Source organism: Felis catus, chromosome C1, assembly GCF_018350175.1.
Source record: "Felis catus isolate Fca126 chromosome C1, F.catus_Fca126_mat1.0, whole genome shotgun sequence".
Lineage (NCBI taxonomy): Eukaryota > Metazoa > Chordata > Mammalia > Carnivora > Felidae > Felis > Felis catus.
The window spans coordinates 149,108,263-149,120,262 of record NC_058375.1 but is presented as its reverse complement, the minus strand read 5'-3'; the positions used below and the strand labels follow the sequence as shown (position 1 = coordinate 149,120,262).

The 12,000-nt window shown below is 34.5% G+C and overlaps 1 protein-coding gene across 6 annotated transcripts in view; it reads left to right on the top strand.

Annotated features, from left to right (window-relative positions):
- The window catches only part of BAZ2B (bromodomain adjacent to zinc finger domain 2B), a 500,560-nt gene that overhangs the window by 105,271 nt on the left and 383,289 nt on the right, over positions 1-12,000 (top strand). For 5 of the 6 annotated variants that reach the window (XM_023259353.2, XM_023259354.2, XM_023259351.2 and 2 more), the window contains exon 3: positions 5,892-6,249. The gene's annotated coding sequence lies outside the window, so the exon portion shown is untranslated. Of the gene's footprint in view, positions 1-4,359; positions 5,606-5,891; positions 6,250-12,000 lie in introns of those variants that run through there. The other variant, XM_045034826.1, reaches the window with a different exon arrangement.

Genomic DNA, 12,000 nt, shown 5'->3' with positions numbered 1-12,000 from the left:
GGGTTTTGCTAGTCAGAAAAGAAATGCATATGTTACTTTGCTAGATACTGTCAAATTCTCTGTTGTTGGGGATTTTACATCTTTCACTCCAATAAGCATATTTTAGAGGGTCCTTTTCCCCATAAGTGCCTTTCTAACAGTTGTGAAACTTGGATTTTTGCCAATTTGTTGGGTGCGAAATAGTATCTCGGTGATTCTTCTTCTTCTTTTTTTTTTAATGTTTATTTTTGAGAGAGAGAGAGAGAGAGATGAGCGGGGAGGGGCAGAGTTTCTCTGCTGCTGACAGCAGAGAGCCTGATGCAGGGCTCAAACTTAGGAACCATGAGGTCATGACCTGAGCCAAGTCAGATGCTTAACTGACTGAGCCACCCAGACGCTCCTATCTCAGTGATTCTTAATTTGTGTTTCTCTTATCAGCGAGGTTGAGGATATTTCTGTGTAAGGGGCATTTGCGTTTATTTTTGTTAAAATATCTGTTCATATCTCTTGCCATTTTTCTATCAGGGTGTTGGTCTTTTATTCATTTTTAGATACTCTTTATATATAGGGTTATTCCATTATCTCATATAAGTTAAAATATTTTTTTAAGCTTCTCATTTGTCATTGTTCTTGTGGTATTTTTTCTTTTCTTTTTTTTTTTTTTTTGCCATATAAAACCTCTTTCTTTAAGTGCCATATAAACCTTTTTAGTTTCATGTATTTGAATGTATTTTATGTATTGCCAGTATTTCACATTATTGCATTTAGTTTTAACCATTACTAGAGATGTTTTCCCTACCCTCCAATTATAGAAGGATTGACCCATAAATTCTCCTAGTACTGATGTGGTTCAAATTTTTATATTTAAGTATCTGTTCCTTTTAAAACTCATTTTTAGAACAGATCCCAATTCATCTCTTATGACTACCCAGATATCCCAATACCACTTATTAGGAAGTCCATTTCTTCTTCACTGCTTTGAGATTCAGCTTTTATCTATGTTAAATTTCCATATGCACCTGGGTCAGTTTCTCAATTTTCTATTACGTTTCATTGGTCTTTTTCTCAGGTGCCAAGGCCAAATGTAAATTATAAAGGCCATATATATAGCATATTTTAATATCCGATGTGGGACCTCCACACACACTTTCAATGCTCTTCTTTTTCAGGGCTTTTTTTTTTTTCTTCCAACTGAATTTTATAATCAATTTTATAATACTGTTCTTAATTAGGAGTGTTTATCTGAAGCACTGTCAGAGTTCTTTTAAAAAGGAAAAGAAATACTTGGTTTCCACCCTAGACCTACTGAATCTCTTGATATTGTCCCTGGGTATGTACATTGAAAAAACAACAACAAAAAAACCTTTGCAATGGATTCTGATAATTCCATTAAAAATGGCCTTACAAATGACTCTACCATTTATCCGGTTTTTTAAGCCAGAAATCCCACTAGTCTTCCTTCAGTCCTTCCTCTCCCTTAACTCTGTGTGTTTTCAGTTGGTCACCAGATCCACATTTTACCTCAAAAATATCTGACTTTGAATCTCTAATGCCACTGTCTTTTACCGTCTTTCTCATGGATCGTTAAGCACTTCATACTACAGTCTATCATTTGCACTAGACAATGCACCTAGACAGTTGCTGCTCCCTAAAAACAAGGTTGATCATGTCACTCCTTTGCTCACCTTTGTTGGCGCTCAGAATAAATTCAGCCATCTTACCATGGTATGTATCAGGCCTTTCACTCTCAGATCCTACCCTCCTTTCCCTACTTCATCCTTGATACACCTCACACTGATATTCCTGTTGCACTGGTATTCTCACTAGTGGATGGGCAGCAGACTTAGTAGCTCTTTGTATTTAAACTTATGGTTTCTTTTACTTAGGATCTGCCCCTTCTCGAATAGGGTAAGCTGTCAGTTTTTGAGATGCAGTTCAAATGGCATCCCTTTGATAAAGCTCTTTTTTAGACTCACAGTCAGAATTAGTTGCCCCATCCTCTTTATTCTAACAAAACTTCATTATTTGTATCTTTATAATATGATTTATGTGAGTCTCTAATCTCCCAGGAATTTCACACTTTCAACATCAACCAGAATATGAGCTTTTCATGTTTTTCCAGCCTGTAGCAGAGCGCATAGCATATAGCGAGCACTCAAATGTTTGTTCAATGAATGAAAACAAATAACTCTTCATTAGTTTGTACTGATTGAAACTGAAACAAGACATGACAGTGGCCAGCTTGTTCCACTATTGAGATCTCTCATTCGTTTGGCTTTTTGTAGTCAGACTTTATAGACTTTGTTCTCTGTACATGTTAATTCCTTACTCTTTGAAGATCCATGTATTATACCCATAGTAATAAATTTGATACCTGATCATCTTTATCTCTGTATCTACCTATTTAAGAAGTTCTATTTTGATCCTAAAAATAGATGCTACTTTACAGAAGAAAGTGCAAAATTTACATCTAGTGGTGGCATATAGTGGTAGCATGGGTTAGGTATGTATCATAGATAGAATTTCAGAAATAGTTATCAGTAATATTAGAAAAGATGTGTTTTCAATTTATTTTAGAATTCTGAAGATGAAGTACTAATTTAGATGATGATCTTAGGCAAAGAACTAAGTGCTACTGGAGCCAAATTATTTTATAACTATAGTAATTATCTCCCCACCCCCCAACTCTGTGACTGTGTTGTAATCTCTGAAACAATCAAATGTGATAACATAAAAAAAGGAAGGAATCATTAAAAATAAGCACAACTTCATAATAAGAGGGTATCAAATACTGGCATAATCCAGTTTTAAATTTCTAGTATGCTGTTTTTTAAAAAATCAGTTTTAAATGTATAAATTAGATAATATATTTGAACTCCCAAAAAGCACCAAATTATTTTAAATATAAACTTAAATATATAAATTGAAGCTTTTTTTATTGAAATGTAGAAATTCATCTTATGAATTTTAGATGTTAATCTGAGTTTTTCGTTTATCCACTGTTTTGTTAATTATTGATTTACATTTAATTGCATTTCAACTCTGAGCATTGCAAAAATATTTTCCAAATTATATAATAAAAATATATAGTTTTGATAATAAAATATAAAATATACAGTTTTAAAATATTTTGTAGGCAGTAAAACCAAGTTCTGTATTACCATTACTTTTATCCTTTTTTCTAACATTTTGACAACACTTAGTCTTATTTTGTGTAAGTTACTTCCATCATTCAACCAAGGAAAAGCTTTGTGTTGTATGTGATGGCAACTTGAGATTATATATACATAGTCTTAAAACTTTTTTTTTTTGGATTATGGTTTTAAAATCAACCAGAGGAATGATAGGAATTTTTAATATGAGTTTTGATTTTTATATAAGTTAATCATTTTTATTAGAGATGTATCAGTCTTTTCTGTTGATTAGATATATATTCAAAGTAATAAGTGAATTATATCAAATGTTTTTCCCACAGGTTTCTTCTCTAAAAGCAGGCAATATAAATTACATATCCGTATAAAACCTATTGTTTGGAAAACCAATGTGCCATTTTCAACCCACTATCATTTCAGAATATTACTGTAACCTAAAATTGAAACCTACTTTGCTGTATATTGTTTTTGAAGTATTTAAATATCCTTTGTTATCCAAATTACTCAAGTGTGCCATTTAACTTTAAGAGAAATGTTTAAGAGAATTCTGTATGAAAATTGAGGCAACTTAAATATAGCCCTTTTAAAAAAAATGTTTTCAAAATTGAATACTTTCTCAATAGTAAATCTAGTGATTAAACTGTCAGAAATGGATTGTTTTGAAATATCAATATTATAATTCTTTATATATAGAATTAGTGAGTTGCTTGGTTTCCTTCCACATGTTTTAAAATACTGTTTATTTGAGTAATGATCACTATTATTTAAAATTCATGAACTTTTTTGCATATTAATTTGGCTGGAATATCTAAATGCTAGCATTCATACTTGTATTTTAATCTATATTTTTCTTCTGGAACATTATTGGTAAATTTTGAGATTGTAGAACTCTTGACCCAGTCATACATGTACAGAGCTTGGCCTCTGAGTTAATTAAATATGAGTTAATAATATATTATAAGGAAATTATTGTCCTTATTACAGTTATTAGGTAGTTACTCAAATTATAGCTTCAAAGGAATGCAGAGCATGGAAAACTCAGGATTAAATTATGCATTTGAACCTTAGGCCAGCTTTTACTGTAGAGACAGTTTTCTGCTAAGAGAGAAATTGTATGTCATTGAAATTAAATGCTTTTCTGGGGATGGAAGGTTCCAGTTTTTAATGAAATTACTGAGTGTGGTGTAGTGAAATGATTAAAATCTGTATTCCGGGAATGTGGCAGGGAAAAAAAATCAATAAGTGCTAGCGCAGCTTTGCTGCTCAATGTGAATCCTGAGAACGAAATAAACTACTACAAAAATAATAATTAAAAACATATCAGCACATTAATTTATTTAGCATCAGTCTCCTGAGACATCATCTTCACTAATTTTTAGCATACATTTTACTGTGTAATGAGCAGCCCTTTTTTCAGATATCCCTATTAGACAGGCAGTATTTCTGCCCTTCCCCCAGTGCTCCTGCATTGCAATCATTGTACTTGCACTTATTATGTTACAAATGACCGAGGTAAGGCTGACATTCTCAGTGCATGCAAAAAGACCTAGTCTGCCAAGCTTTTTTTTCCCCCCTAATGAAGCAGCTTTGTGAAATCTCCCCATGTGTTAATACTAATGAAGATCCTCCAGCACAATTAAAATCACAGCCAGTGGCTGAAGAGGAAACATAAAACAATAGCATCTTTTAAGATACATTTATCCACAAATGTATGTACAAAATATACATATATGGTCAAATTATTCTTCCGTAGCTTGCCTTTCACTTGCTCTTCATCCTGAAAATTAACTCACGAAATTTTTTATTATATGAACTTTGAGATTTTAATGTGTTGTGGGGAAAAAACACTACCTCAGTGGGAAAAAAATATATATATATCTTCCTGTGTAATAAAACATTAGCCAAAGTTAAGGCTTTTTAAGAATCATTTTTAGGAAGCTATGCGGTGGTGTATCCAGGAGGGAATAGGGTGTGCTTCACCTTTATTTCAACTTTATTGGTTTCAGGATGTTGGAATTGGGGGGTGAGGGAGAAATGGAAGGGTAAACAGAAAGTTGGGAGGAGATTGGGGGGTAGACATAAAGCATACCTCCTGTGTAGTTTAAAAATGGAGCAATGAGCTACCAGTCTTAACTTGATTCTTCAAAAAATGCTCAATTCCTACAATTAGTTCCCTCCCCCTCCACTTTTTTGACCTCAGAAATTGGAGGGAAAAACTACAATTGAGATTACCCTTTACAGTTTTAATTTATAACTTTAAAACGACTTACTGTTTTAACGTTTTATTTAAATTTATTTCAGTGCATCAACACTACAGCTAGTTTAATTTGCCCGTGTTTGGGCAATAGCGTTTTATCCCGGACCATCTTGCGTCCTGCATTTTGAGTTCCAAACATCCATGAATTCTTGGCATATTAATTTAGTTGGTTTACAGACTTCAACCGAATTATGAGTTTACGAGAAAAAAAGTTTAGGTGAGAATGATTAATTTATGCTCCCTATTTTCCAGTTTACGTTTTTTAAAATTAGGTTTTCAATCCTATTTTCTGCCCTACTTTTGAAAGCAAAAAAAAAAAAAAAAAATTAGTTTCTTAACTTTTTTCCTGGGACAAGGAACGGTTGCAAACTCGAAGCTATAGTATTCTTGGAGAAAGAAGCAACCCCCCTCCCTCCCTTGGCTCCTTTAGGAGCTGATAGGTCATTTATTATTGGAACTGAAATGGTATAAACAATTCTCTCTCTTTTTTCCCTTGTTAACAGCAACTTTCATTGTTAGAGAGAGGAGAGAGAGAGAAGCCTTGTTGGTTGACGTCACTTGGTTCATGAAGCCTTCGCCTAGAAGTGAAGCTGCTGAACAAACCTTGAGAAGAATCATCTCCTGCTTCAATCTGCTGCTGGATAGGAACTAATCAGAGAGAGGCGGAAGGCGGAGAAGGAGGGAGTCAAGGGCTTTCCCGATCACAAATCTCACCTCCACTCCAACTCTCTTTATACTTTTCTTGCAAAAATAATAATCGAGATAAGGAGGTGGTAGGGTTTCCAAAAACAAAAATCGTAACCTTCAACCATCTGGGGAAGACAAAAATCCCACCCACCGCAACTCAGTTCGAAAGTAAAGGTGAGTTCAAAATGTTCGGGTGTGAGGGGTGCGGGTGAAGTCGAAAATTGCAAATGTTACCGAGCCGGCTGCAGCCGAACAGGAGAAACTACGCTCCTGCGAGCGGGGACTCCGGAGTTGCTGGTCTCGCGGCGCTCGCCCTGCCCGCCCTGCTCGCCCTCAGCGGCTGTTTACCCTCGCCGGTCGGTGTGTCTCTTTGTTGTGCTGGCTGGAAGGCTGGGGCGGTGCTCGGGGTCCCGAGCGGAGTTTGGGGGAGGAGGACGCGGTCCTGGGTGGGAGGTGGGGGGTGCGGTCTCCGGAGAATGTAAACTTTATTCCTGGCTGCCGGTGCGGGACTTCGGTGCAGCAGGGCCGCGGGCCGCCGCCGCCGCGAGTCCGCTTCCTTTGTGCCGGCCGCCCAGCCTGGCCGCCGGGGCTGCGCGCCTCCTCCTCCTCTCGGCTTCCAGAGCTCGGGGGGCCGCCAACACTTTTGCTTCTCAAACGATAACCTCTGTCACTGTTGCGATCGCCGTTCCTACGAGGGAATATACGCTGCTCCCCCAATCCCTGTCGGGGTAGTTTCAAGATACCCCCCCCCCGACCCCAGTCCGCCTACTGCTGCCCCTTTTTGCCTCCGCCCCCTCTTCCCTTTAGGACCGATGAGCTGCGCCCCCCCACTCCCCAGTTCGGGCCTCTTTAGCTCTCTCTGGGTAGCTTTGGAGCTCCAGAGTTTTCAGAAAATGGGCTGAGGGCGCGGGGCGTGTTATGGGGGCAGGTGGGACTGGGAAAGGATCTGGATACTTGGGAAGATGTACGTCTGTACACAGAGGTTAGAGGAGCACAGCTTTCCCTACAGTAATGTCTGTCTCCTAGCAGTTCTCCCCGAGAACAGCCGCCAGCCCTCAACTCTTCCTCGCTCTTTTAATCTTCTTGTCGCTCCCCTCCCCCCTTTCTCTTTCGCGTCAACCCTCCCCTTAAAGTAGTTCCATGAACCCCAGAATTGGGACTTGGGAAAGGAAGGAAGTGTTTGCAGAGTAAGAGCTGGCCCTGCTATTTGGGAGATTTTTCTCTTCTTTTCTCTCCCTCTGTATTTATCTTTTGTGTGTTGCTTCCTTATAAAGAGAGAAGCAGCTGCAGTCCTTGGCCGAGTTGTTGAAATTTATCCCTTTGTGTATATTACAATATCCTCCATTTTTTCCCCTGCCCTCTAAACAACAAGCGTTTCGCCATCTTGGGCAATTTTTATTCCCAAGTCTCCCCTTTTTTATTTTTGAGAAAGGGAAAGAAGGCGTAGAAAGGCAAAAAAGTGTGTGTGGAAAAGACTCAAAGTTTAGGGAATGTTCAGGGGGCCCAGTGACGTCATGTAAACTTTATCGAGAAATTTTCCCAAGAGTCAATTTTTCGCTTAATTTTTTCCCTGCTTTAAAGGACCGTGTAACTTACTGGTTAGAGAAGTTGTGCTGCTTATTTTTGGGTTCTGCTCTCAAAATGAACCCTCAGCGTCTATACGTTTTGTTTTGGTAACAGGTGGAAAATGTGTAAAAAAAAAAAATGGTATAAACTTTTATAGTGTCATTGATACTCACCTAGCTTTTGTCTACGTGTTGGTTTTTTTTTTTTATTCTTTAAAGGTTTCAAATGTTATTTTTAATCAGCATATTCCCTTTCTCATTTACTCCACTCTACTGTGGATTTTTCTTTAATCAGCTTGGTTAACATTTTACGTATAATGACTTTAGATTACCTAGATCCCCTTTTGTAATTAAATTATTTTTTACATATTTCCTTGCATTTTGCAAAAACAACTATGAAAATACCTGGAGATACTGGATACTTTTAAAATTTAGTAGCAGATATTAAATCAAACGATTGGTAAAAATGTAGTTAGTATTTAAAAGACAAAATTTATTTTAAAATATATTTTATAACCTCAAGCTGTAAGCTCCTTGTCAGCCATTATGAAAAAATAAACAATAAAAATAGTGTTGTTTTAATTTGCTTGTCTAACGTAGTTTTTCACCTCACAGAAGTTCGGTGGGTCACATGACCAAACTTAATGATACACTGACTGGTATATAAATAAAAGCACTGTAAATTGAATGGGAAAGTGGAATTCTGTCTCCTGTAGTCATTTTCAGTCAGCATATTTACTTCTCTTCTAACAAGGACATGAAACTGTCTGTATTTAATTTGCATTCTCTTTGTCTTCTGGGTTGGGAAAAAACACTGACTACAATTAACTAAAAAAAAAAAAAAGTAATAGAAACAATTCTGAAAAGGTTTGTCTAACACATAAGAACTTACATTGTATGTAGTAGTATGTTTTTATCTCTGTAGCAGTCTTCTTTGGTGTTGTTTGCTATGCTATTTATCTTGGAATTTGCTTTATGTAAAACGCTATATAGAAAGCCTGACTGAATTGAATGTCTGCCATTTATGTGAATTGTAGGTAGGTGAAAAATGTTTAAATAGTTAAAAGCACATAGAACAGATGGTTTTAAATTATACATGCAACAAAGGACTAGAAGATTTGGCAGATTATAAATGGCAAGCAACAGAGGATAAGTAGTTTAAGAAAATGGTAGTTAAGTACATTTGATGTCTCACACCTATTGTAAACACTGTACATATTGTCATTGTGCTGCATAATCAATAATTTAGACAACATTGAGGCACTTATAAGTTTCAGATAGAAAAAAGTAAAATTTTACAAGTGTTTGAAATGAATGGCTGTAATCAAAATTATTTTCAGCCTGTAATGGCAAACAAGAAGAGTCTTTTGGGAGGGGGGGAAGTGATCAAATTGTATGCGTTTAAAAGAAAGTTATTTATCAGGACTTAATATTGTTTGTTGTCTTCATATAATGGTTTGGAGAAAAGTAGGAGTAGGTACATATTTTAAAATTCAGAGAATAGTATCTTTACTGGTTTTATATGTTAAGCTATTGCTGAACTGTAGTGGCATTTACTTTTTCAAACACTATTTAAAATATTTTTTAGAGTATTCAGTCTTGGAAACGCATTTGACATAATTTATTAAGTACTAATTGAATGAAGGATATATTTTGGTATCATTTTTTGAGTTTTGTACATAACATTATGATAATGATTTTTCTTGGTGAACAAGTTTACTCTCAATTTTTAAAATGAAATGATTTTTCTGTAGTTTTTGCCTTTCCAGAAGAATCTGAGTAATTACATTTAGCATTTTTCAAGATTTAAAATAAAAGTATTCAAGTTGGCAGAAATTTGTTTTTATTTTTATGTCATTTATTTTAAATGCGTTTAAGACTGTAATGGAAACCTTGGAATTTTAATTCTGTTGCCCTTTCTCTCATTTCTTTGTTTGCATGTTTATTATAGAACTGCAGTGTAAAGGAGCAGATGTTTTGCCAAACATCCTGATGTGTTGCTTTTTCTTATGGGAGTGCATAACTGTTCCTTCTGATGCATCAACTTGACAGCTGGTTGATTTCATGGAGCTGCTAAGAAGCCATTAGTGGTGTCATTGAATTGAAACAGAACAGTCACTCCCAGCTTGAACTGCAATTGTTAATGTCTTTGTTGCTACTTTTGTGTTACTATACAAGATGTAGGATATCACAGTTGCATGAAAGTTTCTGTTTTCTGTCTTACCTCCTTGAATTAGTGAAAGAATGTGTTAAACTTGAATACTTTTGGTTTAAAGATTTCTCAAAGAAAAAGATTTTAAGTTGTAATTTCTGAGTTTCGGACCTACTCCTAGCTAGGACTACTAAAAGAAGTGATTTAGCACGAACAAAATAATGTGATTTTGATCCCTAGTTGAGATTATATCATCTTAATGATTTTTAATATACTTGATATCCTGAGGGATTAATTAAATTACCTAGTTAGGTATTTTAAGAGGTTTTTGATTATATAAAATTAAGTATTTCATACCACAAGGTTTTAAAAGATTGCACTTTATTTAATAAATACTGACTTGTTTGATTAAATATTTCTTTAAACTTTTGTTGCAGAAGGTAATCAGAAGAGAAAAGAATTGCTGAGGAAAAGGCAGTTTTATGTTTAATTTTCTGTATAAGAAGGTGAAGATAATAAATAATTGGTGATCATTTAATGATTTTAAAATGGGAATTTTAGTTTTATTGTACTAATAACTTTTATTGATAGTTTCAACTATCAGACTATGGTACTAAATGGTGTCAAATCATCCCATTGGTGCCTAAGTGTTTCCTACTTATTTTATTTATTTATTTGTTTATTTGTTTATTTATTTATTTAGTGGGAGAAGAGATAGAAAAGAGGAAGAATAAAGTGATTATTCTAAAAGAGAAAACATTTTATGAAAAATTGTGTAAAAAATCTTTAGGATAATAAGTTTAAGGATATAATATACTTTATTCACTATGTCAGGAGATCTTTTGTAGTTCCAGTATTTATTCATTTTTAATTTTTAAATCTTTAAAACAGTTTTTCAAAGAGCATAAAATTCATAACATTTAAAATAGGATGCCTTTAAAAATATTAAAATGTGAAATTGATGATGCAAATATATGATTTGCTAAGTTAAATAGCATTAGAAGGATTTCCTATACAATATAAACAAATTGTAAGCACTTTTAGTACATGCTGAGTGATACCAGAATTATGATTTCCTGAAATTATAAGTTTATAGAGATGTTTTCCTTTTAAATAGATCACACATTACTAAGATTTCTTTCAGGTAATATGCTTTCTCAACTCTTTTTATGTAATAGCTTTACAATTCCTTAAAAAGAAAAGTATTCTGTTAACCTTAGCCTGTGATTCAGTTTTTAAGAAATACACTTACTCATAAGATGTTTGTGTCAAGGCAGATACTCATATAAACTGGATTAAGGTAAAGACATTAAATGTCAACTTTTTAAAAAAGGAATCTCAATGCTTAACTCATTTTTTACAGGTAATGTAGTCTTAATTATTAGTGTAGTGCAAATCAGCATTCCCTTGTTTAAGCAGGAATTTTCCTACATTGGGTAGAGGGCAATTCTAAACAGAAGAATCATAAAAAATTTAAACTTTCATTCATGAGTTTTTCTGTTGACCATATTAGCTTTGAAGTTACGGGCAATGAGTATAATTTATAATTACATATGAAATTATAAAATATTGGCAATATCTTTGCTGAAAGAAAACCAAAACAAGTTATATGACTTTTAAATCTATTTTGAATGTTATGTAAATTGTGGTAATTCATAATACAGTTTGAGGTGTAAAATATTAAATGGTCCTGATATTGGTAGATTAAACATGGAGTTTTTTAAATGAACAGGCTTTTATAAGAGTATGAGGTGAAAATAAAGTTTTTATCCCACATATCTAGAAATTTACTATATAAGATAGGGTGTTTTCTATCTTTTTACATTAATGCTTTTAACATAGTTGTTTTTATAATCTATGAAATTTGACTTGTACCTTGGTTTTTGAATGTCTTTCATTCAAAAAAATGTTAGATATAACAGTGAAAGTAATACAGATAAGAACCTTTACTAATTTTGTGTGTGCACATGTGTGCATGTGTATGTAAGGAAAAAGGAGTATTTGTTTTGAAGATAATTATTGCATTGGTACTTCAGCTATGTGTAGACATAATTGTGTGTTTTTCCTCTGTTTTCTCCTCTTAACACTTTTCCACAAGCATGCACTCATTAATCAAAGACGGTGCACTCCTGCTGAGGGCAGAGAGGTTCATCAAATTGGCAGTCAGTTTGGTGTAAAGAACGGTGTACTGAAGCTCTTAACTCACTG